Here is a 27,449-nt window from a genome sequence, read left to right as displayed (position 1 = left end):
TAAAGTACACCAGATTCAATAACAGTTACGTCAAACAACTCTTTTTTCATTTAAACCTGCGTTAAAGATGCAATTTTATGAGCATTAAACTGTCAATAAGGTATGACATCACGTTTTTTTCCATTAAGAGCGCTGCAAATACGCAACAGATGTCTTTTGATGAGGAAAAGCACTTTTACATTTTTTGTTTGTTTGGTTTAATGTCCTACCGACATAATTATAAGTTATTTGGCGACTTTCTAGCATTTGATGGTCGATGAAAACACCGGTGTCCCTCAAAGCACATGCATTATTTTGCAAGGGCGGGTATCAGACTATGAAAGAATTGTACACTCGAACCCACAGCTGTGAGGGGCAAGTGATCAAAAAGAAAAGAAAGAAAAATACTATGTATTTTAGCGGTGGATGACTATTAAATCAATTTCTTTCAGTCTTTTTTTTTGTAGCAAAACAGAACCATGACGGAATGATTAACTGTTAATGTAGATGAATATTTGGATACTAGTACTCTTTTGAACTGCCGTTTACATTTGTATATGAAAGAAATATAAAAACATGTAAGCTTTGTAAATGCGACGGCCTAGAATTACCATCTATCGACGTATCCCGGAAACAGTAAAAAAGTTGTGGATTTAACATTATTAGTGTACGCATTGTTTTAAGAATATCTTTTTTTCCATTTCAAAGTTAAAGAACTACGCATTGATGCGAATATGTGTCGTTGTATGAAAATACGAGAAATTCACGTCTAACAAAGACTATCTTATATTTTTGTATAATTTTCGGCTAAAAGAGCAGCTTCTGTGCACGGTTTTGCATTTTTCGAAACATTTACCGGTACAGCATTTGGTAGGTAATATAATGTTTATCAGCTTGAACTGGTGATATTCCATCAAAAAATGCCACAAATCCAATATTGGACGAAAATTTGAACAATATAATAAGCATTCAAACGTCGTTTTACGTGATTTGAAGTAGAATTAGGTCATTTCTGCACTTTTCATGGCCAATATGAGAAGATATTCCTATAAAAATATTGGTTTTGTTTCTTATAAAATTATTAGTAATTTGGATAGTACTTTCTAGATTTTCACTCAGTAATAGACCTTTTTCAACATGGCACCTACTTCAGAAAATCGAAAAGGAAAAAAAAATGCGGTTGCATTGTAGTTGTAATAACCATTGTAACTGTAGTCAAATACTTACATTTTATTACAGCTCAAAATAAATATAAAAAAAATTGTTACAGCTCAAAATAAAATAATTATAATAAAAAAGTATACTTTTGTATATGTGAATATACGATTACACACCCACGAAAATTGTCTTTTATGTAATATACATAAGGGGCAAGTGATTAAAAAGAAAGGAAATAAAAATACTATGTATTTTTTTTGTATTTTAGCGATGGATGACTATTAAATCAATTCCTTTCAGTCTTTTTTTTGTAGAAAAACAGAACCATGACGGAATGATTTACTGTTAATGTAGATGAATATTTGGATACTCTTTTGAACTGCCGTTTACATTTGTATATGAAAGAAATAAAAAAAAAACATTTAAGCTTTGTAAATGCGACGGCCTAGAATTACCATCTATCGACGTATACCGGAAACAGTAAAAAAGTTTTGGCTTTAACATTATTAGTGTACGCATTGTTTTAAGAATACCTTTTTATTTCTATTTCAAATTTAAAGAACTACGCATTGATGCGGATATGTGTCGTTGTATGAAAATACGAGAAATTCACGTCTAACTAAGACAATCTTATATTTAAGAAATAATTTATAGCAAAAGAGTGCTTTAACACTATTTATGCACGATGGTCGGTAATACGTCGGGCGTAATTCTTTCACGAGAGCGCAGACTGAGTGAAATTATTTGTACGACGTATTACCGCCCGAGTGTATGACTAGTGTTAAAACACGATTTTGCTATAAATTATTTCAATTCTAATATGCCTTTAATCTATAACAATAGATAAAATATAGTAGCGCTATTTCTTGGTCGCAACAGAAACTTTGACGTCACTGCACGTTAACGTGACGTCATTCTAGCGTAAGCGTGTTTTAACAGAGGCAAACATATTAGAATCATGTATAATTTGCGGCCAAAAGTGCAACTTCTGTGAACGGTTTGCATTTTTCGAAACATTTACTAGTACAGCATTTGGTAGGTAATATAATGTTCATCAGCTCAAACTGGTGATATTCTCGTAAAAAACGTGCAACAATGCAATGAGACATCTTCTCTGTTGATTGTACATAACAAAAATGCCACAAATTCAATGTTGGATAAAATGAACAAAATAATAGGCATTCAAACGTTTTACGTGTTTGAAGTAAAATAAGATCGTTTCTGTACTTTTCATAGTCAATATGTATGTGAAAAAAATTGTTTTGTTTCTTATAAAATTCAGTAATTTGTGTATAACACAGTTGTATTTCCTAGATTTTCCTAGTAATAGACTTTTTTCAGCATGGCACCTACTTCAGAAATTGAAAAGGAAAAAACAGGCGGTTGCATTGCGATCGTAATAACCATTGTAACTGTAGTTAAATATTCACATTTTATTACAGCTCAAAATAAATATGAAATATTCCGAAGAATAATAAAAAGTATATATACACTTTTGTATATGTGAATACACATAATTGTCTTTTATGTAATATACATTTCGCCATGAAAATCGTTTCAACTTATTACCCGTTTTTTTACGAGAATGCGCTATAATGATATACATGTATTTATTAGTGATTATTCTGTGCACCTTGCACGATGGGAGCATATTTTGACCGAATCCCAACAAAATCTTGTTATTTTCGTAGATGCACTGAAACGGTTTATTTCCTCCTGCTGGCCCTAGAATTATTACACCAAATGGTTGCAGCCGAGTCGGAATATGCCATGCAATAATCAGTGGAGCTAGCGGTTTATATGTACTTTTAGCTTAGCCCCACTACAAGACTTTATCAACTTTACTGCTGACTTCGAATCACTTACCCCATCAGCGATGTGGGTTCGAGCCCCGCTTAGGGTGTAGAATTCTTTATGTGAAAAAGCCATCCAGCTGGCTTACGGAAGGTCGTACCGCTACCCTGGTGCCCGCCTGTGATAAAATTATGTCTGGAAAGTCGCCATGTGACACATAATTGTGTCGGCGTAACCGCCCCAATCCACACACACACACACACACACACACACACACACACACGCGCGCGCGCGCGCGCGCACACACAAAATATTATTCGCTACACCTGACTCAATTATTGCCCGTTAGTACTGAACTGGCACTCATGAATATTCCGTGTGTTTCCGTAAATTAATTTTCGGTTTCCAAACCTAAATAACGACACTGTATAACTATTGAAAACTAAAAAATTAATATGTTCATTTGGCAATTATGCATATTTAGCTGTAGGGAGGAAAGTGTTTAGGTGCAAATCTCGGGGTTGTGGGTTCGAGTCCTCTGATTTTAATATCATTTTTTTTTACTTCATCTATAGATTTAACAGACGGGAGACGTGTCACACTTACCATGATTTATCGTTCATTTATTGAAAGAAATACTGTACTATAATGTACTTTTCAATATTCCTCTACGTACATGTGAATAAACTGTGTTATAAAATGTCGACTTAATCTTCAGGGCCGGACACATGTTCGTTCAATCATCAGACTTTTCAAGGAATTGGTGTCAGTTCAGAAGAAAAATGAGATGTTTTATATCTTTTTTTAGAATAAAAGTAATATTGATATAATTACATTACATTGAGGTAAATAAAACATTGTTTGAATTGAATATTGCGCATACAAGTCGGAGAGCTGACCACTACGCTACCGTGCCAATCGATAACCACTTGTATATCAATTATTTTAACTAATTGAGATATTTTACTGATACAAATATCGCGTAAAATACCGAAAGCGCACGAAAATATTGGCGAAGATTAATAATACATACACTACAGAGACGTTTGTATACAACCGTTTATCGCACTATCAAACAAGAGGGACAAAGTCGTCCTAAGCAGGGTTGGTGGGTCAAGTTAAGTTAACAAGACCCATATTTGTTAGAGGTATCAACGCAAAGTATAAAGATCTTTACATTTATTTCAATAACATGTACCGGTATTTTCTTTTATAAAATTTTACTTCAATTTTATATTTCAGACTTTTGGAGTTGACTTACTGACGCAGTAAGCCATACGAATTTTTTTATTGGATTTCTTTATACGAATTACTACTTGGGGTATTTTCCTGGTTCATTGCACTGCGTCGATTATGCTGGCAAACTAATCGAGCTATGCATATTTATTTTCGCTAAACATTAGACACATCTTGTGTGCAATTTATCCAAAACTAGTTGAAGGCCGTTTCACATAAAAACCAACCGGAAACAAGTCCGAACCAAAACCGTTTTTATCATTTCGGAATCGACTAGCACTTTCATCAAATAATGACGACCATGGTGGTCTTAAGGACGCAATGGAATCTTCTGAACCTGTATTATTTCGATGTAAACTTTTTTTAAACCACGCGTAAATGTCCATGAAAGCAGGATGTTACATAAGAAAATCAAACAAATTCTCTAACACTTTTTACATGCGTCAACGAGGCAATATTATGCTCCTAAAATGTTTTCTTTTATTTTTTTTTTGCAGAGAAGCATATGTTCGTGTTTTCGTATTTTCATCATAAAAATAAATTCCTTTATAGATGTTGTTAGTGTGACAGATGCATATTTATGGTAAAACGTTAAAGATTAAATGTTTTAAAGACGTTTTGCCAGTTGATATTGATCCTATGACACTTTGTATTTCTGCGTTGGATGAAAATGTATTCAAATATATTTTAGTGAAATAACAATTCATTCTATTTTTTTGTTGGGTTTAACGTCGCACCGACACAATTATAGGTCATATGGCGACTTTCCAGCTTTGATGGGGGAGAAAGACCCCAGGTGCCTCTCCGTGCATTATTTCATCACGAGCGGGCACCTGGGTAGAACCACCGACCTTTCGTAAGCCAGCTGGATGGCTTCCTCACATGAATAATTTAACGCCCCGAGTGAGGCTCGAACCCACATCGGTGAGGGGCAAGTGATTTGAAGTCATCGACCTTAACTACTCGGCCACGGAGGCCCCCTTACACATCATTCTCGGTTTCAAGCCAAACCATTACTGTATGACGAAGAATGATTTATGTTGCGCTAAATTTTTATGCCATATTTATAATATCTGTTATTTATATGACTTTTATACACCAAATGAAACTGCTAACGCTGTTTTGATATTTTAGCAATATCGTCCAGGATTCTTAACCCTTTCCAGGCTAAATTTCTATAATGAACTTGTCATCTTTTAAGTTGGGCAGTACCATTAACTGTTAAAAGGGGTGCTTAGTAATACCAAAAATATACTGACTGAATGGCGATCAGTTTAGACCTTGATCAGACTGCACGGATGTGCAGGATGATCATTATCTACACTGGTCGCAAAGGCAGAATCAATCGGGTCCAGCATGATAAGAGTTAAAGTACATATACATTTCTTACACATTTAGACAAATATGTTGGTAAGAAAACAAAATCGATTTCTTCCATTTTAATTATTTAAGGAGCAAATATCATTTTAAGGACACAGAAGTATAGATATAATTTTGACAAAATAAGAAGTTATTTTCCTGCTTTGTACTGAAATTAACTCTATAGACATTTATGTGGTATAAATTGATATGGTAGGGCGACAATTAGGCCATTCAAAAAGTTGAACTCGGGCCCAAGTTTTAACAAGGCAAGGTATATACCAAAATGTTCGTAAGTTCACTCAGTGAGCAGTACTCACGGTAATATGAACACTACTCAGTGATCAGTACTCATGGTGTCGTAAACACTACTCAGTGAGCAGTACTCTCGGTACCGCGAATACTACTCAGTGAGCAGCACTCTCAGTGACGTGAACACTATTCAGCGAGCAGTACTAAAGGTGCCGTAAATACTATTCAGTAAGCAGTACTCACAGTACCGTGAATACTACTCAGTGAGCAGTTCGCACGGTAATGTGAACACTACTCAGTGAGCAGTACTCTCGGTACCGCGAACACTACTAAGTGAGCAGTACTCATGGTAATATGAACACTACTCAGTGAGCAGTACTCACAGTGACGTGAACACAACTCAGTGAGCAGTACTCACAGTGACGTGAACACTACTCAGTGAGCAGTACTCACGGTAATGTGAACACTACTCACGGTATCGTGAATACTTCTCAGTGAGCAGTACTCACGGTAATGTAAACACTTCTCAGGGTGCTGTACTCACGGTAATGTGAACACTACTCAGTGAGCAGTACTCATGGTAATGTGAACACTACTCAAGGTACCGTGAATACTTCTCAGTGAGCAGTACTCACGGTAATGTGAACACTACTCAGGGTGCTGTACTCACGGTAATGTGAACACTACTCAGTGAGCAGTACTCATGGTAATGTGAACATTACTCAGTGAGCAATACTCACAGTGACATGAACACTACTCAGGGAGCAGTATTCACCGTAATGTGTTCACTACTCAGTGAGCAGTACTCAAGGTGGCGTGAACACTACTCAGTGAGCAGTACTCACGGTACTGTGAACACTACTCAGTGAGCAAAACTCACAGTACCGTGATCACTACCCAGTAAGCAATAATCACAGTACAGTACCCAGTAAGTAGTACTCACAATGCCGTGAACACTACTAGATGATCAATGTTCTGTGAAAAGTACTCAGAGTTGTGATCACTTTACACTGATCATTAGCAATGATCATTTAGAAATTGTAACCCCAGCACACTGAACATTTCTCACCACACTAAAAAGGGACACCGTTGTAAAAAAAATGTATCTGTGCGACCACATACACGCATCATAGGATCGATGCCCCTTTCTTTAACGAAAAATAGGAGACATTTTTGTCAACCTACCATATCCCTTTTTGGGATAAGTTATCAGTCAACTATTAAACAAGGGGTTTGAAGAAATAGTTTATATAAGGCATCTTTCTTACGTTTAAGCAGGATAATAGTGTCAATTTGTTTTCAGTTTTGCCTTTTAAAACCGAATATGATTATATAATTTTTTGGAACATATGACGATGATTATTTTTTCAGCTCCTGTAAAACTGATATATTTGACTTTTAATTATTTCAGTGACATCGTCGAAACGTTTAAAAATCGTTTTATAATGTTCTATCTTGGTGCAAAGTTATGCAAAAATGTACTCTTTTTTTTTTGGTATGTAAATCTTGAGGCAATATGCGCACAATACTAGTTATTGAATAGCATTGGAAACCTGTCTATGGATAATACGAGATTATCCGTGTCCATGATAACAAAAATAGATAAATGTACTAATATACAGAATGTAAAGCAATTGCCATAAATGAACCAAATATGTAGCTATTCTGATGTTCTGACCTCATAATGGATAAAAACCCCTATCATTGGGGGAATTCAAAACATAAAATAGAACTAGAAACTGACTACAAAATTTGTTTTTCATACCTGCATAACTTGAGGAAGAAAATAAGACACATGTATCAATATGTATCAACTTCTTCAAGTACTTTTCTGTTTACCTGCTTGAAATGAGCATATAAAGTCACATTAGTATGAGTACCTTTAACAACAGTTTTACTGTAAAACATCAATAATTGTCATTCTTTGTATCAGATAATCTTTTTGTGCCATTCTTTGAATTCTTTCAAAAGGAATTATAAGTTCTAATTTTCAAAACTACAAATAAGTGATAGTGAATGGGTAAAATTTGTATTTTTAGCAGGAATTTGACCTTTTGACATATTTTTTGCCTTTAAATGTAACAATTTAAATGTTTTACAATTCATGAAAGATGTGTTGCAATCATTCTACAAAACAATGCATACCAGCAGTATATTTCATCAAAAGTGAATAAAGAAAACCTTTTTTTTTTTAAAAGCACCTTTTTCATTTTATGGCAGCCATTTTGGACGCCATCTTAGATTTCTCAGCTCGCCACCATTTATGCCAATTTATGCCGGAACTTTCAGAATCTGCAAACTTTTACGAATATTTCGATATATAACATGCCTTGTTAAAAATTGGGTCCAGGTTACCCCTAGAAATAGTGGACTTGCTTGGCCGAAGTCACCCTACCAATACCACTGCATTACTGGATTTTGTAGAAATTGCTATCTGCATTAAGCACTAGCGACTGACTTGTAATTAGTGTGTTACAGACGAGCCACAAAATAACTGTATTCTTTTGTATTTCCGTGATTGTAATTATACATGGTTTGCAAGAAAAAAATAAGAAAAAACAAGTATCTAGTTACAAATTGACAGTGACATGTATAAGGTCAAGGCAATGTGTTTAATGTTTAAATATATTATCACATTAATGTAAAAGTATGCACAGTTCTTGACGCATTAAGGTGAGTTTAGACACTTCGTTTCTACTATTTTATTGTTTTTTTTATTCAGGGATGGCCTAAAATCTAGTGTGTTTTATTCTGCTTTGAACCTGACCTTAACCTTTAACCTGCTGCCGGTGTAATGAAGTATTTCGACCCCCATAGAATAACGACCCCCCCCCCCCCCCCCGGTCATTATTCTATAGAAAATGTGACTCCTTTCCTGTAAAATATTGGCTCCCCTTAAAAAAACTGACTCCCTTTGAAAACTCTATAGAATAACGACCCCCGGTCATTATTCTATAGAAAAACTGACCCCTCCAAGTAAAATACTGACTCCCTAAAGATGACTCCCTTCGAATCTCATAGAATAACGACCCCGGTTATTATTCTATAGAAAAAGTGACTCCTTCCATGTAAAATACTCACTGCCGAAATTACTACATTCGAACTCTCATACAATACCGAATCCCGGACATTATTACATTTAAAAAAGTTACTCTTTCCGTGTAAAACACCGGCTCCTAAAACGACTTTCGACGATAATATCTATTAAAAAGTGATCCCCACCAAACCTAACGGACAATTTTACTAGATCTACAAGTCTAATACCCTCCATTGCCAATAGTTAACATTTTGATTGTACTACTACTACTGGTGCCGCTACTTCTATTGCTATTATTGCATGTACTTCTTCTTCTTCTACTACTACTACTACTTCTACTTCTACTACTACTACTCAACTGCTACTACTGATACTACTATACCTGCTTCCACTAATACGTCTTGTACATCTACCTCTTCTTCTCCTGCTGCTGTTGTTGCTGTCACTTATTCCTCTGCTGCTGCTGCTGCTGCTGCTGCTGCTGCTCACTGCAACTGCCTACCACTGCCACACTACTACTTCTACTACTACTACTACTTAAATACTACTATACTACTACTCCTATTGTTGCCGCTACCGTATTTTACTGCCACTGCTAAGTATTGCAACTTCTATTAATACTAAGTTCTATGCTAGCAGTTTCTTGTGCAGTTTTCTTCTGAAGAATTACTTCATACCGAAGTTTGCAGGGATTATTGACACTGGTGTATTTTGTGAACGTATTGTGAATTGTTACTTTCCTGAAAAAAATAGTCACCAAGATACAGCGTCTAGAAATAGAATCCCTTTTTCCGTTGCGGAATGCTCTGATTTCTGTGTCAAGTGATGGTATCTAGGGCTAATGGTCAAAAGGAAGGACGGACGGACGGACGGACAAGGGCAAATCTATATGCCAACCAACCCCCCCCCCCCCCCCCCTCCCCCGAGTGGGGGCATAAAATGCAACAATTAGGCCTTAGATACATGAGTTATCACTAAATTTGACGAAATGACCGGGGGTCGGTTTTTATGGGAGTCAATATTCTTCGTGAGGTTCAGTTTACTTCACGTGGGGGAGTCATAGTACTATGATCTGGGGGTCATAATACTAAGACCGGGGGTCACTTTTTCTATAGAATAATGACCGGGGGGTCATTATTCTATGGGGTCGAATTACTTCATTACACCGGCAAGTAGTTCTGCCTTTGCGACCAGTGTAGACCAAGATCAGCCTGCACATCCGTGCAGTCTGATCATGGTCTGCACTGCTCGCCATTCCGTCAGTATCTTTTTATTTAGCACCCCTTTTAACAGTTAATGGTACTGTCCAAATTCAAAGATAGACAAGTCCATTATAGAAATTTAGCAGGGTAAAGGTTAACCACTCTACCTCCAATGCATCATTTGTTTAACTTGTAATTACATTGGAGATCGGGGTGAAGGGTTAACCGTGGTATGATATGTTGAAATATGTGTTCTCTCTCTCAATGCTTTTGTTTACAAAACCGATCGATACCCCATATTGCAAAACAAAAAATGTTCTTGGAACATTAAAATTCATTTTTTTTCTTTACCATTCATATTTTCTTACTGCTTTTGAAAACCGCCCATTAACTAAGAATTTGGAAAATTTTCAGATACGAAAATGTTTTTGGCATTCATAACCATAAATTAGCCGCGTCATAAGAAAACCAACAAAGTGGGTTTGCGACCAGCATGGATCCAGATTAGCCTGCGCATCCGCGCAGTCTGGTCAGGATCCATGCTGTCCGCTAACGGTTTCTCTAATGGCAATAGGCTTTGACAGCGAACAGCATTGATCCTGACCAGACTGCGCGGATGCGCAGGCTGGTCTGGATCCATGCTGGTCTCATACCCACTATGTTGGTTTTCTCATGGCGCGGCTCAAATTATCAATCGGAATCAAAACAATGTTCACGTCAACCCTTCAAAGTATTCTCCTTGCACAGACACACACTTTTGCGTCTTCCTATCCATGACCTAAATGATGCAAAGTAGTTTGCCCTTGGTATACTGTTTAGACACTGAAAATTTGAGAACCAAGAAAACATCTAGCGGCATAGCGTTTATCTGCGAACATTTTCTTTAGCATAGACATAGAAAAGAGTCACAAGGTCATATAGGTCAGGAGAACCATGTGGGCGCTCAATCTGAATAACGTTTTCTTGTTCTAAGAAAAACTGTACAGTTTGGCTTTTGTGGGCGGACGCTGTTATGAATGAATTGTTTGCCTTTGAAACCGTTACTTCCAAGGGCGTTTATTTTGACAGAATGTCTTGACAGCTGCAATCACCTTATTTTTTGTAAAACTTGCCTGCGATGGTATAACTCTCTTTACAAGGAATTTTTACTACGGGACCACTTGACTTGAAGAAAAATGGCATATGAAATCTTCTAGGAACTCTTTGTCCTTTTTGCACTATTCGTGATTGCTTAACGTTTACTCTATTCGTCGATTGAGCTCAAAATAGTGAAACAATTGTTCCACCCCAAGCGAGAAATTTTATATGCTTGAGGTTACAATTTTCCTGTTTTTTATCCAGTAGTCTTTTGGCGAAATCTAAGCGTTTTGAACGTTTGGTCTTGCGTCAACAAATGGGGGGATCCATCCACCACAAACATTCTTTAATTATTTCAAACGATCTGTCAGACTATGATAAACGGAAATGCCTATAAGGTTAGCAATTAGAGAAATAGTATATCGACAATTTTTGTCTGGCAGCAATGTTTTTGTTGCCTGTCAAGATGGTTACTGTCTTGGAAACTACTTTGATTTTTTTAACTCAAAGAAAAACTGTTCCAGATGACACTAGAAAACTAGCATGGGTACGACACAGTTAAGAACATATCTGCATTGGAGACATCCGCAGAAAAGCCTGGCTTTACTGTAAGCCCTGAGGACATGTATTTTCTTCTTGTTTCATTACAGCTTTGAAATATAACAATTGTATATGAGTGTGTATTGTTCATTCTAATTTGCTTGTTTCTGTTAAAACACGCTTACGCTTAAATGACGCAACGTTAACGTGCGATGACGTCAATGCCTTTGTTGCGACCAAGAAATATATTTTTCTACTGTTTTAGATAAAGGTCATATTAGAATTGAAATAATTTATAGAAAAATCCTGTTTTACTTAAATCAATACACTCAAAATCGGTTATAAGTCGGCAGAATAATTCACTTGGGCTATGCCCTCGTGAAATTATTCCGCGGACGTATAACCTCTTTTCGTGTATTAATAACGTTAAACACGGTTTTTCTATACATTATTTCTTAAACAATCAATGACTTGGTCAGTTGTTACCGGATTAAATTGACTTCATAGGTATGATTAAGATGAACCACAAACAACTGTACTCTTTTGTATTTCCATGTTGGTAATTACACATGTTTCGACGAAATATTTGAGAGTATATTGAAGTATCCAGAAAAAAACTTTACTGTGACATTTTAGGTCAAGACAATGTGTTTAATTTCTAAACATTTTACAAAATCTGTGTAGCAGTATGCACAGTAATTGGTATATTAAGTTGACTGTGGACCAAACTTCATTTCTACTGTATACGGTCGTTATTTATCTATGTTTTAAAACTACACTGAAAAGAGATTGAATGTATCTAAATATTTTATTGAATGAATGAAGCTGTTTGCACGGTTTTTGATGTTATAGTTGAGTTTAAGCCACACTTTTTTCTACAATGTTAGATAGTTATTCATCTTTGTCTTTATTGATTGAATAAGTTTGCATATGAAGTTGTGATAATACGTTAATTCAAGAAGGGCCTACATTGTTCAACTGTCATCTTGCAATTATAAGATAGATAATATAATAATCTTGTAATCATGTGGGAGAAAAAAATAGGTCACTTGGTTGTGGTGGGTCTTTAAAGACGCGCCTTAAAATAACTGTATTCTTTTGAATTTCCATGGTGGTATTTATACATGATTTGCATCAAACCAGACCTACAAGTATCTAGTTACATATTGACAGTGACATATATAAGGCCAAGACAATGTGTTTAATTTCTAAACATTTTACAAAATCAGTGTAGCAGTATGCACTGTAATTGGTATATTAAGTTGACTGTAGACCACACTTCATTTCTACTGTGTATGGTCGTTATTTATCTATGTTTTAAAACTACACTGAAAAGAGATTGACTGAATAAATATGCGGATAAAATTGTTAATACACATTAATTCAGGGATGGCCTTAATTGTCCACCTGTCATCTGTTAGTATAGTTGTATTATCAGAATGATTTTCACGAAGTTCATGTGGGAGGAAAAAGTAGGTACTAGGTTGTGGTTAGTCTTTAAGTAAAGATCCGTTATCAAGTACACGAAACTTCCGTGCTGTACACAAAATGAGAACAATGGCTTCTATGGAAGACCGTTGGTGACAAAATTTATTTAATCAGATGACGATGTGTTTATCATAAGATTATGATGGACGATGAAAGACGAACGACGGACAACTTGCGTGATTGCATAATCTTCCGTTGGTCCTTCTGACTAATATAGCTATAAATACACTTTTGGTTGTTGCTGAAAAACTCAGAAAATAACTGTACTGGCAAAAGACCCATTTCGGTCTTTTTATGCTCCACAAAATTTCAAGAGTTTGGGTGCATCTTGATTTGTCCCCTTGTCTGTCCATACGTCGTCCGAATTTGTTACAAGTATATCTCAAAAAGCATTTGATCTAGAGTCATCAAACATCATAGAATTGAACTTCCGATTGTTATTATTGTCAGCACTTATGAACCCAGAAAAGTAGTGATATTTTGCATGGTTAACGTACTTCTATTACATTTCAGTGAGATGCTGCTTTGAAGAGTACCGGATGGGTTCTATTTCCTACCAAAACACAATACTAAATCTTAGTAAAGTACATGTGAAATAAATGACACTTGAGTTGAATTAAGATATATTGAACAATTTTAGGTTTCATTTTAAAATGAATCCAATCTGTTGCAACTACAGTATACATGTGTTACTAGTCAATATTATACTTATGGAATGGCTTACTTGTCAATAATTAACACTATTGCCCGAGGTTTAAAGGTAGCAATGTAGTTTTGACGATTGACTAGCAAACCATTCGATAGGTGTTTGACTACATGACATCCAAAAAGATACACGCAACATTTTCTTCAAGTTTTTTTTACTTCAGTCTTGCAAACTTGTTGAATACAGATTAAAGATTCTTGTAGTAATAAAATTATTGCACAAGGACCAAGGACAAGTAGATTTGACTTTTGACTGACAAGTCATACAGTGGTTTTTTTATTTCTTATTTAAAAAATACATTTTAATATTTTTATGCCCCCGAAGGTGGTCATATTAAAATCGCACTGTCCGTGCGTGCGTGCGTGCTTGTAAATTCTTTTCCGGGCTGTAACTCTGCCATCCATAAATGGATTTTAAAATAACTTGGTATAAATGTTCACCATAATGAGACCTAGTTCCAAGGTCAAGGTCACTCTTAGTGGTCAAATGTTGACAGGGTCTGTTTAATGTCCGGTCCATAACTCTGCCATCCATGAAGGTATTTTAACTTAACTTGGCATAAATATTAACCATAATAAGATGACATGTCATGCGCAAGACCAAGACCCAGACCCTAGCTCAAAGGTCAATGTCACATTTAGAAGTCAAACTTAAACAGCTGTCCGGTTCATAACTCTGCCATTCGTCAAGAGATTTTAAAATTACTTGGCATAAATGTTCCCCATAATAAGACGACGTGTCATGCGTAAGATCCAGACCCCTAGCTCTGCCATCGATGAAGGGATTTTAAAATTACTTGGCAGAAATTTTCCCTATAATGAGATGACATGTCATGCGCAAGACCCGGATCCCTAGCTCCAAGGTCAAGGTCACACTTAGAAGTCAAAGGTTAACATGGTATTTTCATTGTCTGGTCCATAACTCTGCCATTTATCAAGGGATATGAAAATAATTTGACACATATGTTAACCATATTCAAAAGGTGTGTCGCGGTTATGACCCGGATCTCTCAGGGCAAGGTCAAGGTCACACAATGATTCGTGATACCTAAACTATTCTGGCATATTTTGTGCAGACAACTGTAGCATTCTTGGGCACGCTTCGGGTGCATTTGTCACTAATAGTGACAGCTCTTGTTTTTTTCAAATGTTCTTTCAATTTAGCGGGCGTTTGATGGCAAACAAAGTATAGACCATGCTTATAACAAACAGCTGTGAACAGACAATTTATGAAAGAGTCGCGTAATAAAGTCATGATGTTAAGATACAACGTTCTTTCATTTCATTTCAATACAATGCAGTAACTGATTTTACTACAGGCCAGAATGTACTACTAGTGTTTTCACTCGTGTTAAAGCATAAACGATGTGGTTTGATATAGAATATAAAGCGAAACTGCCTAAAATCCAACACCTACCTAACAAAGACACTTCTGCGATTTTACATTATTATCAGTGTGGTTAAGGTCGCTGAGTTAAAATCACTTACATCACACCACTGTGGATTCAAAACTTCATTTGGAGTGTATCATTATTTCAGCTAAGAATGGCAAGTGTTGAATTCTCATGTGAGAAAGCCATACAGCTGGCTTAGGAAGGCCAGTGGTTTTACTCGGGAAACACGCTTTTCCATCGTCAAGATTCCATACTGAAGGTTATACACCACTAAAAAACCGTCCGTCCCGTATTCTTCCTTGTCCGGAGTATTTCTACGTACCCACTGATGATTGCAATCTATAGCGAAACTTCACAGACTTCTTGTCCCGGTCAGATGATTTTTCACGGAGTTATTGCCCTTTGACTATGTAACAGTGCATACAGTAATATACTGTTATCGTTCAGAGTTTTCTCAGCAAGCACAATTTGGAATTTAGCCGCTCTTCATAAGAAGCTTTACTATCAAGAGGACATATGCATAAACTTATTTTATTTGTGTTCCGGTCTGATAATGTTTCGAGTTATTGCCCTTTAATTAATCAACAATAGTATACTATAGTACAATTCTTGTTTTGAGTATTTCTCAGCAACCACTGGGTAGAATTTAGTGAAAATTGATAGGAAGCTTCACTATAAAGAGGAGATGCCCACTATTATTATCTTCATGTTCCGGTTTGATGATTTTTCGAATTATCGCCCTTCAGTTATTCCACAATAGTTTACTATAGTACAGTTCTTGTTAGGAGTATATCTCTGGAACCGCTGGTTGGAATTTAACAGATCTTTTTAGAAAGTTTCAGTATCAAGAGGGTGGTATGTTTAGGTTCAGGTTGGATGAATTTTAGAGTTATTGCCCTTTCATTATTCAACAGTAATATACTATAGTAGGATTATTTCTCAGCAAACACCTGTTGGAATTTGGTGAATATTTAATGGAAGTTTCAAACTTAAGACGATGGGTGGATATGATCTAAATAGATGTCAACATAGCACCAAATACCTGTCTCACTTGTTCTATATGGCCACAGTAAATGAAGGTCAATATAACACAAAGTTCCCATATGACTAGCTTTATATGGCAACAGTAAATGAAGGTCAATATAACACCAAATTCCGATATGACTAGTTCAATATGGCCACAGTAAATGAAGGTCAATATAACACCAAGTTCCGATATGACTAGTTCAATATGGTCAGAGTAAATAGAGGTCAATATAACACAAAGAACCTATCTGACTAGTTCTATATCGTCACAGTAAATGAGGGTCAATTTAACACCAAGTTCCGATATGACTAGTTAAATATGGCCACAGTAAATAGAGGTCAATACAGCACCAAGTACCTATCTGACTAGTTCTATATGGCCACAGTAAATGAAGGTCAATATAGCACCAAGTTCCGATAGGACTAGTTAAATATGGCCACAGTAAATGCAGGTTAATACAACACCAAGTTCCGATATGACAAGTTCAATATGGCCACAGTAAATAGAGGTCAATATAGAACCAAGTACATATCTGACTAGTTCAATATGGCCACAGTAAATGAAGGTGAATATAACACCAAGTTCCGATATGACTAGTTCAATATGGCAACAGTAAATGAAGGTCAATATAACACCAAGTTCCGATATGATTAGTACAGTATGGTCACAGGAAATAAAGGTGAATATAACACCAAGTTCCGATATGACTAGTTCAATATGGCCACAGTAAATGAAGGTCAATATAACACCAAGTTCCGATATGACTAGTTCAGTATGGCCACAGTAAATGAAGGTCAATATAACACCAAGTTCCGATATGAGGTTCAATGGCCACAGTAAATAGAGGTCAATGTAACACCAATTACCTTTCTGACTAGGTCTTTATGGCCACAGTAAATAGAGGTCAATATAACACCAAGTACCTATCTGACTTGTTCAATATGGCCAGAGTAAATGAAGGTCAATATAACACTAAGTCCCGATATGATTAGTTCTGTATGGCCACAGTAAATACAGGTCAATATAGCAGCAAGTACCTATCTGACTAGTTCTATATGGCCACAGTAAATGAAGGTCAATATAACACCAAGTTCTGATATCACTAGTTCAATATGGCCACAGTAAATAGAGGTCAATATAGCACCAACTAACAATCTGACTAGTTCTATTTGGCCACAGTAAATGATGGTCAATATAACACAAAGTTACGATGATAGTTCAATGGCCACTGAAAATGCAGGTGAATATATCACAAGTTCGATATGTACAGTATGGCCACGGTAAATAGAGGTCATTAGCCAATCCGATATGATGTTGATTGGCCAAGTAAATGCAGGTGAATTACACCAAGTCCGATTAACTGTTGAATATGGCCACAGTAACGAAGGTCATATACACCAAGTTCCGATATGATTAGTACAGTATGGCCAGGTAAATAGAGGTCAATATAGCACCAAGTTCCGATATAACTAGTTGAATATGGCCACAGTAAATGGAAGGTCAATATAACACCAAGTTCCGATACGACTAGTTGAATATGGCAACAGTAAATGAAGGTCAATATAACACCAAGTTCCGATATGATTAGTACAATATGGGCACAGTAAATAGAGGTCAATATAGCACCAAGTTCCGATATGACTAGCTGAATATGGCCACAGTAAATGCAGGTGAATATAACACAAAGTTCCGATATGACTAGTTCAATATGGCCAAAGTAAATGAAGGTCAATATAACACCAAGTTCCGATATGATTAGTACAGTATGGCCAGAGTAAAAAGAGGTCAATATAGCACCAAGTTCCGATATGACTAGTTGAATATGGCCACAGTAAACGAATGTCAATATAACACCAAGTTCCGGTATGACTAGTTCGATATGGCCACAGTAAATGAAGGTCAATATAACACCAAGTTCCGATATGATTAGTACCGTATGGCCACAGTAAATAGAGGTCAATATTGCACCAACTTCCCATATGTTTAGTTGAATATAGCCACAGTAAATGCAGGTGAATATATAACCAAGTTCCGATATGACTAGTTCAATATGGCCACAGTACATGAAGGTGAATAAAACACCAAGTTCCGATATGACTAGTTGAATTTGGCCTCATTAAATGAAGGTCAATATAAAACCAAGTTCCGATATGACTAGTTCAATATGGCCACAGTAAATGAAGGTCAATACAACACAAATTTCCGATATGATTAGTACAGAATGGCAACAGTAAATAGAGGTCAATATAGCACCAAGTTCCGGTATGCCTAGTTGAATATGGCCACAGTAAATGAAGGTGAATATAACACCAAGTTCCGATATGACTAGTTCAATATGGCCACAGTAAATAGAGGTCAATATAGCACCAAGTAACAATCTGACTAGTTCTATATGGCCACAGTAAATGAAGGTGAATATAACACCAAGTTCCGATATGATTAGTTCAATATGGCCACAGTAAATGAAGGTGAATATAACACCAAGTTCCGATATGATTAGTATAGTATGGTCACAGTAAATAGAGGTCAATATAGCACCAAGTTCCGATATGACTAGTTGAATATGGCCACAGTAAACGAAGGTCAATATAATACCAAGCTCCGATACGACTAGTTCAATGTGGCTACAGTAAATGAAGGTCAATATAACACCAAGTTCCGATATGATTAGTACAGTAAGGGCACAGTAAATAGAGGTCAATATAACACCAAGTTCCGATATGACTAGTTGAATATGGTCACAGTAAATGCAGGTGAATAGAACACCAAATTCCGATATGACTAGTTCAATATGGCCACAGTAAATGAAGGACAATATAACACCAAGTTCCGATATGATTAGTATAGTATGGCCACAGTAAATAGAGGTCAATATAGCACCAAGTTCCGATATGGCTAGTTGAATATGGCCACAGTAAATGAAGGCCAATATAACACCAAGTTCCGGTATGACTAGTTCGATATGGCCACAGTAAATGAAGGTCAATATAACACCAAGTTCCGATATGATTAGTACAGTATGGCCACAGTAAATAGAGGTCAATATAGCACCAACTTCCCTTATGACTAGTTTAATATAGCCACAGTAAATGCAGCAGAATATGTAACCAAGTTCCGATATGACTAGTTCAATATTGCCACAGTAAATGAAGGTCAATATAACACCAAGTTCCGATATGATTAGAACAGAATGGCAACAGTAAATAGAGGTCAATATAGCACCAATTTCCGATATGACTAGTTGAATATGGCCACAGTAAAAGAAGTTGAATATAACACGAAGTTCCGATATTACTAGTTCCATAATTATGGCCACGGTAAATAGAGGTCAATATAGCACCAAGTAACAATCTGACTAGTTCTATATGGCCACAGTAAATGAAGGTGAATAAAACACCAAGTTCCGATATGACTAGTTCAATATGGCTACAGTAAATGAAGGTCAATATAACACCATGTTCCGATATGATTAGTACAGTATGGCCACAGTAAATAGAGGTCAATATAGCACCAACTTCCGATATGACTAGTTGAATATGGCCACAGTAAATGCAGGTGAATATATAACCAAATTCCGATCTCAGTAGTTCAATATGGCCACAGTAAATGAAGGTCAATATAACACCAAGTTCCGATATGATTAGTACTGTAAGGCCACAGTAAATAGAGGTCAATATACCACCAAATACCGAAATGATTAGTACAGTTTGATCAAAGTAAATATAGGTCAATATAGCCCCAACTTCCGATATGACTAGTTGAATATAGCCAAAGTAAATGCAGGTGAATATATAACCAAGTTCCGATATGACTAGTTCAATATGGCCACAAAAAATAGAGGTCAATATAGCACCAAGTTCCGATATGACTAGTTGAATATGGCCACATTAAATGAAGGTCAATACAACACCAAGTTCCGATATGACTAGTTCAATATGGCCACAGTAAATGAAGGTCAATATTACACCAATTCCGATGTGATTAGTACAGAATGGCCACAATAAATAGAGGTAAATGTAGCACCAAGTTCCGATATGACTATTTGAATATGGCCACAGTAAATGAAGGTGAATATAACACCAAGTTCCGATATGACTAGTTCAATATGGCCACAGTAAATAGAGGTCAATATAGCACCAAGTAACGATCTGACAAGTTGTATATGGCCATAGTAAATGAATGTGAATATAACACCAAGTTCCAATATGACTACTTCAATATGGCCACAGTAAATGAAGGTCAGTATAACACTAATTCCCGTTTGACTAGTTCTATATGGCCACAGTAAATAGACGCAAATATAGTACCAAGTACCTGTCTGGCTAGTTCTGTATGGCCGCAGTAAATAGAGGTCAATATAGCACCAAAAACCCATTTACTAGTCCAGTATGGGCACAGTAAATACACATCAATATAGCACCTAGTACCCATTGGACTAGTCCTATATAGGCACAGTGCATAGAGGTCAATTTTCTGATATGACTAGTTCTATATGGCCGCAGTAAATAGAGGTCAATATAGCACCAAGTACTGATATTTGATATTTGATAATTTTCAAATTAATATACCAACAAATACCCTTCAGATTGGTCATCTTTGGCCTCAGTAAATAGACGTCAATATAGCACCAAATACGCTTCTGACTACTGCCCTTTGGCCGCAGTAAGTACACTTATTTAATATAGGATCAAATACTTCCCTGACTGCGCCTAAATGGAGTAAGAAGCCTCCAAATAGCTGTAAATATGCCTCTGACTAGTTACCTATGGCCGCAGTGAAAACATTTAGATGTAGCAGGAACTATTTTGTGACTAGTCACCTATGACTACAGTGAATAGACATCTATATTGAACTAAATACTGACTAGTCATATATGGCCACAGTAAATACACGTAAATATTTCAACAAATCCTCTTCTGACTAGATGACTATTCTTATTAGTGTCCGCTGGCCAAAGTGAAAACACTCAAATATAACAATCTTACTTTCAGCACTAGTAACATATGGCTACAGTAAATAAATTTTAATATAGCACTTTGGCCAGAGGACACTAATAAGAATAGTCATCTAGTCAGAAGAGGAATTGTTGAAATATTTACGTGTATTTACTGTGGCCATATAGAACTAGTGATATGGGTACTTCGTGCCATATTGACCTCCTTTTACTGTGGCCATATAGAACAAGTCAAATTGGTACTTGATGCTATATTGACATGTATTTACTGCGGCCATATAGAACTATTCAGATAGGTAATTGGTGCTATATTGACCTCTATGTACTGTGGCCATATAGAACTAGTCATATCGGAATATTGACCTCTATGCACTGTGCCTATATAGGACAAGTCCAATGGGTACTTGGTGCTATATTGATGTGTATTTACTATGGCCATACTGGACTAGTAAATGGGTATTTGGTGCTATATTGACATCTGTTTACTGTGACCATACAGAACTAGTCAGACAGACACTTCGTGCTATATTGCCGTCTATTTACTGTGGCAATATAGAACTAGTCAAATGGGAATTGGGGTTATATTGACCTTCATTTACTGTGGCCATATAGAATTAGTCCGATAGGTATTTGATGCTATATTGACCTGTATTTACTGTGGCCATACAGAACTAGACAGATGGGTAATTGGTGCTATATTGACCTCAATTTGCTGTGGCCATAGAGACCTAGTCAGATGGGTACTTCGTGCCATGTTGACCTCTTTTTACTGTGGCCATATAAAACTAGTCAAACTGGTGCTATATTGACATGTATTAACTGTAGTGATATCGGAACTTGGTGTTATTTTCACCTTCATTTACTGTGGCCATATAGAACTAATAAGATAGGTACATGGTACTATATTGACCTCTATTTACGGTGGCCATATTGAATTAGTCATTTCGGAACTTAGTGTTATATTGACCTCTATTTACTGTGGCCATATAGAACTAGTCAGATGGGTACTTGGTGCTGTATTGACCTCTATTTCCTGTGGCCATATAGAACTAGTCAGATGGATACTTGGTGCTATATTGACCTCTATTAAATGTGGCCATATAGAACTAGTCAGATAGGTACTTGGTGTTATATTGACCTCTATTTAATGTGGCGATATTGAACTAGTGATTTTGGAACTTGGTGTTATATTGACCTTCATTTATTATGGCCATATAAAACTAGTCAGATAGGTACTTGGTACTATACTGAACTCTATTTACTGTGGCCATATTGAACTAGTCATTTCGGAACTTGGTGTTATATTGATCTCTATTTACTGTGGCCATATAGAAATAGCCAGATGGATACTTGGTGCTATATTGACCTCTATTAAATGTGGCCATATAGAACTAGTCAGATAGGTACTTGGTGTTATATTGACCTCTATTTACTGTGGCCATATTGTACTAGTCATATCGGAACTTCATTTACTGTGGCAATATAGAACTAGTCAGATAGGTACTTGGTGCTTTATTGAACTCTATTTACTGTGGCCATATTGAACTAATCATATCGGAACTTGGTGTTATATTGACCTTTATTTATTATGGCCATATAGAACTAGTCAGATATGGAAATTGGTACTATACTGAACTCTATTTACTGTGGCCATATTGAACTAATCATATCGGAACTTGGTGCTATATTGACCTGAATTTACTGTGGCCATATAGAACTAGTCAGATGAGTAATTGGTGCTATATTGACCTCAATTCACTGTGTCCATATAGAACTAGTCATATGGGACTTTGGTGTTATATTGACCTTCATTTACGGTGGCCAATGAATAGTATCGAACTTGGTGTTTATGACTTTATTATTGTGCCATACTGACTGTCATATGGAACTTGATGTTATATTGACCTTCATTTCCTGTGGCCATATTCAACTAGTCATATCGGAACTTAGTGTTATATTCACCTTCATTTACTGTGGCCATATTCAACTAGTCATATCGGAGCTTGGTGCTATATTGACCTCTATTTACTGTGGCCATACTGTACTAATCATATCGGAACTTGGTGTTATATTGACCTTTATTTACTGTGGCCATTTTGAACTAGTCATATCGGAACTTGGTGTTATATTGACCTTTATTTACTGTGGCCATTTTGAACTAGTCATATCGGAACTTGGTGTTATATTGACCTTCATTTACTGTGACCATATAGAACTAGTCAGATTGTTACTTGGTGCTATATTGACCTCTATTTACTGTGGCCATACTGAACTAGTGATATCAGAATTTGGTGTCGTATTGACCTTCATTTATTGTGGCCATATTCAACTAGTCATATCGGAACTTGGTGCTATATTGACCTCTATTTACTGTGGCCATACTATACTAATCATATCGGAACTTGGTGTTATATTCACCTTCATTTACTGTGGCCATATTGAACTAGTCATATCGGAACTTGGTGTTATATTCACCTTCATTTACGGTGGCCATATAGAACTAGTCAGATTGTTACTTGGTGCTATATTGACCTCTATTTACTGTGGCCATATTGAACTAGTCATATCGGAACTTGGTGTTATATTCACCTTCATTTACTGTGGCCATATTCAACTAGTCATATCGGAACTTGGTGCTATATTGACCTCTATTTACTGTGGCCATACTGTATTAATCATGTCGGAACTTGGTGTTTTATTGACCTTCATTTACTGTGGCCATATTGAACTAGTCATATCGGAACTTGGTGCTATATTGACCTCTATTTACTGTGGCCATACTGTACTAATCATATCGGAACTTGGTGTTATATTGACCTTCATTTACTGTGGCCATATTGAACTAGTCATATCGGAATTTGGTGTTATATTAACCTTCATTCACTGAGGCCATATTCAACAAGTCATATCGGATCTTGGTGCTATATTGACCTCTATTTACTGTGGCCATACTGTACTAATCATATTGGAATTTGGTGTTATATTGACCTTCATTTACTGTGGCCATATTCAACTAGTCATATCGGAACTTGGTGCTATATTGACCTCTATTTACTGTGGCCATACTGTACTAGTCATATCGGAACTTGGTGTTCTTTTCAACTTCATTTACTGTGGCCATATTGAACTAGTCATTTCGGAACTTTGTGTTATATTCACCTTCATTTACTGTGGCCATATTCAACTAGTCATATCGGAACGTGGTGCTATATTGACCTCTATTTATGTGGCCATACTGTACTAATCATATCGGAACTTGGTGTTATATTGAACCTTCATTTTATACCCTCTGTGGTCATATTGAACTAGTCCTATCGGAACTTGTGTTATATTGACCTCATTTATCTGTGGCCATATTAAAACTAGTCATGATTGATATTTACTTGTGTTGGACTATATTGACCTTCTATTTACTGTGGCCCCAATTCGACGCATTCCTCACGTGCCATAGTCAAAACATCGACTTGTGTTATATTAACCTTCATTTACTGTGGCATATGCTTCCATGAACTGGTATTGACCTTCATTACGTGGCCATTAGAACTAGTCAGATTGTTACTTGTGCTATATTGACTCCTATTTTACTGTGGCCATATGAATTAGTGATATCAGAATTTGGTTGTTATATTGACCTTCATTTACTGTGGCCATTATAATAGTCAGATAGTTACTTGCTGCTTATATTGCACCTGTATTTACTGTGGCCATCAACTGAAATCATATCGGGACTTGGTGTTATATTCCTTCATTACTGTGGCCATTTAGAACTGTCTATCGAACGTTTATACCACCTTCATTTCTGTGGCCATTTCAACTAGTCATATCGGAACTTGTGTTAATCACTTCATTACTGTGGCATATTCACTAGTCATCGGAACTTGGTCTATATTGACCCTATTACGTGGCCATACTGTACTAATCATATCGGAACTTGGTGTTATATTGACCTTCATTTACTGTGGCCATATTGAACTAGTCATATCGGAACTTGGTGTTATATTGACCTTCATTTACTGTGGCCATATTCAACTAGTCATATCGGAACTTGGTGCTATATTGACCTCTATTTTCTATGGCCATATTGAACTAGTCAAATGGGTACTTGGTGCTATATTGGTGTCTATTTTCTGAGGTCAAACAGAACTAGTCAGATGGGTACTTGGTGATATATTGACCTCTATTTGCTCTGGCCATATAGAACTAGTCATACGGGTAGCTAGCGCTATATTGACGGTTATTTACTGTAGCCATAGAGGACTAATCAGAAGAATGCTTGGTGCTGTTTTGACATACTTCATCTAACTGATGCTAACATTCATGCTAATTGTATACAAGATTGCACCAGGCATGCCCCATGTTGTTCTGGGGCGATCTATGTATGAAAAAGATTGGAACCACTGCCTTACCATTGCATGATCGTAAGAGGCGACTAATAGGGTCTTAACATTTGGTTTTGCTGTAACTCTGTGATTCCAGCAGGTGCAAATAATGATTCCATGCCTCATGTTTTTATTTCGATGTACATGAGATGTGAAACCAAAATTTGCGCCATCTAACCTATACTGTGTTGGTGCGCCGTAAAACCCAAATAAATAAATAAATATGCACCAGGCACGTCAGGGGTATAGTCCAGATAGGCTGTCAAGGTCTGGCATGATGTTTTACTCTAACTGTGACCTTGACCTTTAAGATATGACCCTGGTGTTTGCGCAAGACACTTTGTCACACTGAGGTTAACACAAATAGCAAATATCAGCGGGATTTCTCCATGCGTATCAAAGTTTTAGTCTAAACACACAAATCCGGACGGACGCATGGGTGTACATATTTATCCAGTTATTTGCTGTACAAAGACTTTAGCTTCTTACACCTTATTTATCTTCTTTTTGCTTATACAGCTGCTCATATATAATTTTAAATCAAGATTTTTATCGTTCGTAGCGCAGGTACAATATTGGTGCCTTTGTATATGGCCGCAGTACTTTCTTCAGTATGGAAAAGAGACGCTCTCGTTTTTCTCAGGTGCACGCCTCTTCCTCTAAAACAAACAAAGACTGACAGTATGACCTAGACTTGTGTCTGTGTAATGTTTAAAACAACAAACAAATATCCAACACAAATAAAAACACTTCCAACTGGGGTCATCATCCTTGAGTCATTTTTCTAAATGGCACGCTCAAATTTATTCTAATTTTAAAAAGCTACTATATATTCCTTTGATTGGGGTTAAATTACAAATTGATACTAACCCTGACTTTTGATCAGGGGTTTATTTGCGCAAGTTTAATCAATTGAGCAATCACAACTCGTATTTCATGGAAATGTTGACTAAACTAATAAAACAGGCATGCTATGTAAGTTTATGATTTGCTAAAAAATTGAGTCCCTTCGATTGTTAAAATTTTTGCACTCGGTAAAATATCAGTAGTTGTTAGGTATTATCTTAAGGGTGTTTATGCTAAGACGAATGAACCTTACTAGAACTGTTAAAATGGTTCTCGTTGGTCTGTATGCAAATATAATTAACGTGCATCATCAGTATTTTAGCCAATGAAATGCGCTTTTCCATAAGCTTGATATTATTTGAAAAAAAAAATGCATTGCCTTGCAATCATATGTTCACTTTGGTAGTAGGTAAGATTTCTCTGTATCTAAGATTGAGAAGAAAATTAATATTTTATTTGAATTAAACATGTGTAAAACATCTTCATTTTGTCCTCATTTCAAAGGTGCTCCGATGCTTGACTCCTCTACAAATCAAACATGTGTTGTATATTATAGGGATACTATACTGTTTTTTACCATATTATTTGTATTATTATAATTATTATTATTATTATACGAAATAGATGTAGCACTCTTTTCATGATAAAAACGTTCACATGTATAAATATAAATCAGCGAAATTCATCCTCTACCGTTGCAGATACTGAACTGAGCAGTCTGCCAGAGGGACAGAGCAAGAAAAAGCCCCAGATCAGTGATGGAAATATTTAGATAAAGGCATGCCCCATTAACTTGGCCTAGCTCTTTGACTAGACAGCCCGGTTCTGTAATGTGGTGTACAGTACCATTACACACAAAGCCATCTTTCCTGGGAAAACCAAAACAGACTACGTTGGGTGGATGGACCCAAGCCGTTGCCGCTGTTTAAACATTGTTCATGCGTCCAGATAAAGGTGTATTTATGCAAGATTAGATCTACCATCAAAATCTTGCGTATCAGGCTATGCCAGACAGAGTAACT

The 27,449-nt window shown here is 36.4% G+C and overlaps 1 protein-coding gene across 1 annotated transcript in view; it reads right to left on the bottom strand.

Moving 5' to 3' along the window:
• LOC123531750 (CCR4-NOT transcription complex subunit 9-like) overlaps positions 1-27,449 on the bottom strand; it is a 492,904-nt gene that overhangs the window by 178,075 nt on the left and 287,380 nt on the right. The window lies entirely within an intron of this gene.

Source organism: Mercenaria mercenaria, chromosome 11 (assembly GCF_021730395.1).
Source record: "Mercenaria mercenaria strain notata chromosome 11, MADL_Memer_1, whole genome shotgun sequence".
In the NCBI taxonomy this organism is placed as follows: Eukaryota; Metazoa; Mollusca; class Bivalvia; order Venerida; family Veneridae; genus Mercenaria; species Mercenaria mercenaria.
This window is presented reverse-complemented; position numbering and strand designations above follow the sequence as displayed.